Raw genomic sequence first — 7573 nt, 5'->3', positions numbered from 1 at the left:
TTCTTTAAACGTTTCTTTTTAAAAAGCGCAGAAAAGAGACTTACCAATAGGGAACCCCAAGTGTATTTATCCATGGAAGGCTTACAATAGGAATACTTAGGTACCATTTCAATTCTTTTTGGAAAAGGTGCTTGATCTGAACAGCTTGAGTTGCATCTACACATAGCCTAAATAGTGTAGGAGGGATGAGAAAGACATGCAAACAACACAGATGAGTAGGCCATGGTGTGCTGTGTTGTGTGTGAACATTTATGTGTTTGTGTGTCTTGTGAACTGAAAGCAGTTCTCAGAACAGAGGTACCTGGACTCTTATATTCCAAGGTGATTTATAATAGATCAGCCATAACTCTATCAAGGGAAGATACTGAAGAGGAGATCCTTTTCAATTCTGAGATGCCTTCACAACCACATTAATAAAGTGCAAGATTTACATAGTGTGGACGAGGGATTCTCTGTGACTTGAAGTTTCAACAGCAACAGGCAAGCCACCTGTTCCTCAACATTCTGACATCAGCTCTCATCATGCTCTGCCTTACTCATTAACACACTGACTCATTTTGAGCCTTGATTTTCTCAGACAATCATTTTCCTTAGGGCCTTGCACTGGCAGTTCCTTCTGCCAGGCAAACACTTCCCAAGATAAAATCGTGTTTCCCAGTTAGTCTCTTTGAGATGTCTGTCAAAGGGTCACCTTGTTGGCAGGTCTTGGCTTAACTCTATAAAAAAAAAAAAACACCCTCTATCCACTCTCTCTGTTATATGTGATTTCTTTTTCTATAGCATCTGCGCCATTGGTATATTATATTATTTTTTATTTGATTATATTCTTTCTCCATCTTTAGATTGTAGAGACTTGTTTTTCAGCATCCTATACTCTGAACAGTACTTGGACCATGGTCTATATTTAATATATATTCCTCAAGTGCATAAAAGATATTCTCAATAAAACAGCAATATACATTATGTATGAAGAACAGGTTGATGGTAGAGAAGGAAATTCTAATGATAAATGGCACTGGAGATGTGTTAATGGGGACTAAGTCACACACCAAATATGGAAATTATTTTCTTGATTCTAAAATATGAATGCAGCATTTATCCTTGGTTACCAGTGCTTGTTTATGTGAAATTCATTTATTTATTTATTTATTTATTTATTTATTTATTTATTTTTTTAATTTCTATTTTCTGGTAGTCACTTCGAACACATGGAACTAGGGAATGATACACGAAAATCAGAATTTTTTCTTCTGGGATTGTCCGAGGAACCAAAACTGTAGCCCCTCATATTTGGACTTTTCCTCTCCATGTACCTGATCACTGTGTTTGGAAACCTGCTCATCATCCTGGCCATCAGCTCAGATCCCCACCTCCACACACCCATGTACTTCTTCCTCTCCAACCTGTCCTTGATAGATGTCTGTTTCACCTCCACCACCGTTCCAAAGATGCTGGTGAACATTCAAACACAGAACAAAGTGATAGCCTATGAAAGCTGCATCACACAGATGTATTTTTATATACCCTTTGCAGTACTGGATGACTTTATTCTGACCATGATGGCCTATGACCACTTTGTGGCCATCTGTCACCCCCTGCACTACACAGTCATCATGAACCCCCAGCTCTGTGGACTGCAGCTTCTAGTGTCCTGGATCATGAGTGTCCTGAATTCCTTGTTAGAAAGCTTAATGGCTTTACAAGTGTCCTTCTATACAGACTTGGAAATCTCCCCATTTTTCTGTGAACTCGGTCAAGTGGCATGACTTTCCTGTTCTGACACCTTTCTTAATAACGTAGTCATGCATTTTTCAGTTGGGATGCTGGCTCTTGTTCCTTTTGCTGGTATTCTTTATTCTTACTCTAAGATAGCATCCTCCATACGGAGAATGTCATCAGCTCAGGGGAAGTATAAAGCATTTTCCACCTGTACATCTCACCTCTCAGTTGTACAATTTATTGTACAAGCTTAGGAGTGTACGTCAACTCTGCTGCTACCCACAGTTCACACTCAAGTGCTACAGCCTCTGTGATGTACCCATGCTGAACCCCTTCATCTATAGTCTGAGGAACAAAGACATAAAGGGGTCTCTGAAAAGATTCCTTGGCAGGTAAGCTTTTCAAGGGCCAACTGTACTAGGCTGAAGAAGTGCCCATGAATTCCGGATTCAAACCCTCAGGACCAAAAACTCTGACACAAATTAATCTAATCTTTGGACCATAAATATTTGAAAATTCTCATTTATCTCATGTGTTAACATGAATTTCTTAGCATAATTTATTCTTATGACATATGTCATCCCAAGTAATTTTTCTGTTGTTTTACCACAGAAGTCATCAATTGTACTATTCCTATGGACAAAACCACACTTGGCTACTAAGGTCATTTGTATAATTCTATTGTAAAGGAAAACCTAAGACCATAGTTTCATTTATATATTCATCATTATTTTCTATAGCACTACCTTCACTGCTCTTTCTGATAATGTAGACTTTAACATGCTAGTATGTGTCTATATGCCTACCATAATCACCAGAAAAAACTATCAAATACATGTTTCTAAGAAAAGTCTACACAGAAATATAAATGTTAATAAATAAACTGACCTAATATGCGTAGAGTCAGAGATGACTTTAAATATGATGAAACAAAAATAGTCATACATCGTATTACTATGCAAAAATAGTTTCATGCTGCACATCTACTCACTGAAGTGTAGAATACGATGTCCATGTGTAAGGGTCCTTATTTACTGGGGTGAAGAAATACTTTGAGTGTTTTATGTGTTTATTTTTTACTTAACTACTTTTCTGTTTCTGCTTTAAAACTTCCAGCATGCCGCCTACAAATATGGCTGCTTCTAGTACTCTAAATTAAATATCTCCATTTTTCTAATTTTTTTCATAACTACCAAAGGGGGAGTGAATAAACAATATTAATATCATCCATTATATATATCCCCTTTCTACTCAGGAATATCTTCAATCTTCATGATCAAAGGATGAATCATACAAGAGTTAAAATCCTGTCTACGGCCATGCCACCCTGAACAAGTCCGATCCCATATGATCTCAGAAGCTAAGCAGGATCGGGCCTGGTTAGTACCTAGATGGGAGACCACCTAAGAAGACCAGGTGCTGTAGGTGTAAAAATTAAAAATAAGGGATTGTAAGCTGACAAGGTCCTTGCAATCTGTGAGGTCAAGCAAGGGTTGCCTCACCTAAAAATAAATAAATAAATAAAAACAAAAATAAAAAGTAATATAAATAAAATAAAATCCTGCCCAGTCATGTGAATAAGGATCACAAATTATCCTGCACCAACATGCATGTCCTTCTACCCTCTCTTGAATCCCTAGAAGGGAACTTCAATGGAGCCACTTTTATACAGTTATCTGAAATAAATTTGACAACTGTGAATGCTGTGCTCAAATATCAGTACAAATGCCAAAAGTAAGAAGTAGCAGATTTTTATAATTTCCCTCAGTTCTGTTCGCTTTGACTATTGTATCAGTTAGCTATCGCTGTATAATGAGCTACCATAAAAGCAAATGGTTTAATATAATTCCTTTATTTTCTAATGGGTTTCTATAGTGGGAAAGTGTTCTTTTCTCTGCTGGTCTCCTCATGAGTATGTAGTCTCTTATGGGTCAGCTGGGGTGTCTCAGCTGACGTTGGCTGGGATTTCTAGTATATTAGGGGCTCAGCTATTGTGATTGATCTAGGGAGAGCTTGGCTGGAATAAATGAGCTCTGTCTCCATGTCCTCTCCAACTCTGGAAAGCCCACCTGGATCTGTTCATATGGCAAGGATTCCTACTGCGAGCAGTAGAAATGCACCAAGGCATGGGAAAGCACACTGTCACTTCTGCCATTTTCATTGGTCCAAATAAATAATAAAATCTCAGTCCAGTCCAAATTCAAAGGTGGAGAAATAGATTCCAATTCCTGATTGTGGAGGAACTTCACATTCACATTGCCAAAGACATGGCGACAAGACAAAGGTAGAGAAGTGAGCCATGTCTGTAGTCAGTCTATCACTTGTGTAAATTTCAATTTGGTAAAGTTTTATTTCTACACCTACCCTCAACAGCTGAATGATCTTTAAAAAAAAAAAGAGTGAGAGTGAAAATATGTTTAATTAGCAGCTGTGGAGATAATACTCTAGAGCATCAAGCCCTCCCTGCCCCTTGCCTCCAGTTTACCATTTCTAGACTGAAAAAATAAATAAATAAAACTTTTCCTTCTAGATACCTCAAGTCCAGGTACTTAACTCATTACCAGAGCTAGAGAACTGTTGCTGTCCTGATGCCATCTTTTTGGCATCCTCATATAAATATTACTTTTCTTTTTATTGACCTGCACTTAACATATTCTTAATGATTTCAATCTGATATTTGTATTTGTTGGTGGCAGGAGTCCTCAGGGGTCCTGCTGGAAGCAGGTAGCACTTGAAATGCAGATACAGCAGAGAAATCTGTAATTTGAAAGAAGAGGGAGAGTTGCTGTGTAAGTTGCATTGTGAATATCCTGAATATAAGGGTTGAGGAGAGGTGAGAATCTCTAGAGACTGTCAGGTAACCAGCAGGAATGGCAGTATGTGATGTTGCAAGTGCCTATGCCAACTTCCTTTTCAGTGGAAGACAGGTTTTATGACCACTAGGTATTTACTTATGCCAAAAAAAAAAAAATCTCGAAATTCTTCATTTCATCTCGTTATGGCATTTTTTTTCCCCTCTATTTTAATGCTTATCTTCTAGAGGTCTTCTAATTTGTCAAGGCATTCCTTATGTGCAGCAATTATCAAAACTACAGATACAAGATAATGGTTATGTTTATTATAAAATACACGTGGAATATAACATTTTTGATCCCTATGCAGCTTTTTTATTGGTGTGACATGTTAGAAAAATTCTAAAACAGTATCTTGAGTTAGGGATGGCATTAAGCTGCAACTAACAGAAAGTCCTGCCACACTAAAGGCTTCAACAAATTAAAACCATTTATTTGCACATCACAGGTGTAGAGTTAGGGAGGGAGTTCAGGGCCACACTGACAGCTTCATGATATTGTTAAGGAACTAGTCCTCTTTTATTTATTTCTGTGCACCATTCCCAACGTGTGTTTTTTGTCCTTGTGGTCACAGAATAGCTGCTGTACCTCCATACATTACATCCATATCTCATAAAGGAAGAATGGGAAGAAAATCAAGTACCTAGTATTGAAGAGTGAGAGGAGGGTTTGTGGTGTTTTTTAACTTAGTTTTTTGAAGCACAACATACATATGGGAAAGTGTTACATCAAATGTTCAATGAATTTTATGCAAACTAAATATATTCCTTTTAATAATGAATTGCACCAAAAATTAGAACATGTCCAGCCACATAGTAATTTCCTTTGTGCCTAATTACATTCACAACTCCCTCCTCACCACTCTCTAGAATTCTAACAGCATCGATTATGCTTTGCCTGTTTCGAACTTCATGTAAATGGACTCTCACAATGTGTGTTTTTTGTGCCTGCCTTATTTTGCTCAATATTATATTTGTGAGTCTGTATTTTTTTAATTAAAAAATATTTTTGTGAGTTTTTGTTTGTTTGTTTGTCTTGTTCATTTGTTGCCTTAAGTCTTATACCCCACATAGGATTGAAGTCATACGGTTCTCAACTTTTTTGTCTGACTAATTTTGCTTAGCATGATAATCTCAAGATTGATCCATGCAGTCACAAATGGCAGTATTTTATCTTTTCTTATAGCTGAGTAATATTCTACTGTATATATGTACCATATCTTATTTATGTCTCCCTAACACATTTAATTAAAAATTACTTATTTATTTTTTTATTATTGTTTATTATTATTATTTATCTTCTTATGTGGTCTCCCATCCAAGTATTAACCAGGCCTGACCCTGCTTAGCTTCCGAGATCAGACATCAGGCTTGTTCAGGGTGGCATGGCCATAGACCATGGACCATGGCTCCACTGGTGTGTGAACCCAGGACCTTCTGTGTATAAAGCAGATGTGCTAACCAATACACTATGGAACCACATCCATATTTCTTTATTTAAAAAATACATGTTTTCCAAATCGTTCCCCCAACAGACTCCCACTGACACATCTTTTGCCAAAACTGTGTCACACAGTATAGTAGGCAGAATAATGGCCTCCCAAAGATGTCCATATCCCAATCCCCAGATCTATGAAAACGCTAGGCTATATGAATTAGGTTATAGATGAAATCAAGGTTTCTAATCAGCTAACCCTTGATAGGGAGACTATCCTAGATTATCTGAATTGGCTCAATATAATCACAGATCCTTAAAGATAGAAGATGAATGCAGAAAAGTCAGTGCCAGAGTGATGTGATGCAAGAAAGACTCAACTCACCTTTGCTAACTTTGAAGATGGAAGAAGAGGCCATAAGCCAAGAAATGCTATCGTCCTCCAGAAATGAGAAATGGAGAACAGATTATCCTTGACAACCTCCTAAAAAGAACACAGCTCTACAGACACCTTGATTTTTGATGAAATGAGGTATATTTTGGATTTTTGACCTTAAGAACTGAAAGATAATATATGTGTGTGTGTGTGTGTTTATGGAGGAATAATTGACATGTAACATTTACTAATTTCAGGTGTACAACGTGATTCACCACAATAAGACTAGTTAACATCCATATCCATACATTGTCTTGCCAACGTTTCAATATACAGTACAGAATTATTAACTATAGTCTCCATGCAGTATATTATATCCCCAGAACTTATTTATTTTATAATTATAAGTTTGTAGTTTTTGACCCGATACCCCATTTGACCTACCTCCACCCCCTACCATCTATTCCCCACCTATGGCAACAACTAATCCATTATCTGTATCTAGGAGCTCTGTTTTCTTTTTTTTAATTGTTTTATTAAATTTAATGGGGTAAAATTGGTTAATACAATTATATAATTTTCAGGTGTACATTATAATTTGACATCTATATATTCTATTGTGTGATTACCATCCAAAGTCCAGTATCCTTTAGCTACCATATATTTGAACTCATTTATCCATTTCACCATTCCCCTACTCCCCTATATTTTACTCCCTTTATCCCATATACCTCTCCCCTCCTCTCCCACCCCTCCCCTCTGGTAACCACTAGTCCTTTGTCCATGTCCCTGAATATCTGTTTGTTTGTCCTATTCATTTGTTGCTTTTAGGATTATATCCCACATATAAGTGATACCATGTGATTTTCAACTTTTTCTGTCTGGCTTATTTTGCTTAGCATGATTATCTCGAGGTCCATCCATGTTGTCACAAATGGCAGTATTTCATTTCTTCTTATGGCTGAGTAATATTCCATTGCATATATGTACCACAGCTTCTTTAGCCAATTATCTACCATAGGACACTTCAGTTGCTTCTATGTCCTGGCCAGTCTAAATAGTGCTGCTATGAACATCAGTGTGCAAATAAATATCTTTTCAGATATGGGTTTTTAAGTCTTTGAGGTAAATACCCAGTAGAGGGATTGCTGGATCATATGGTAGATCAATTTTCAGTTTTTTGAGGAACCTC

General features: G+C 37.0%; 2 pseudogenes; both read left to right on the top strand.

Annotated features, from left to right (window-relative positions):
• Positions 1-1208: 1208 nt before the first annotated feature.
• LOC120615733 (olfactory receptor-like protein OLF4) lies at positions 1209-2115 on the top strand (annotated as a pseudogene).
• Positions 2116-3028: 913 nt separating this feature from the next.
• On the top strand, positions 3029-3147 carry LOC120615739 (uncharacterized; annotated as a pseudogene).
• Positions 3148-7573: the final 4426 nt, after the last annotated feature.

The sequence above is a fragment of the Pteropus medius genome, unplaced genomic scaffold, assembly GCF_902729225.1.
Source record: "Pteropus medius unplaced genomic scaffold, Ma_sr-lr_union100, whole genome shotgun sequence".
Lineage (NCBI taxonomy): Eukaryota > Metazoa > Chordata > Mammalia > Chiroptera > Pteropodidae > Pteropus > Pteropus medius.
This window is presented reverse-complemented; position numbering and strand designations above follow the sequence as displayed.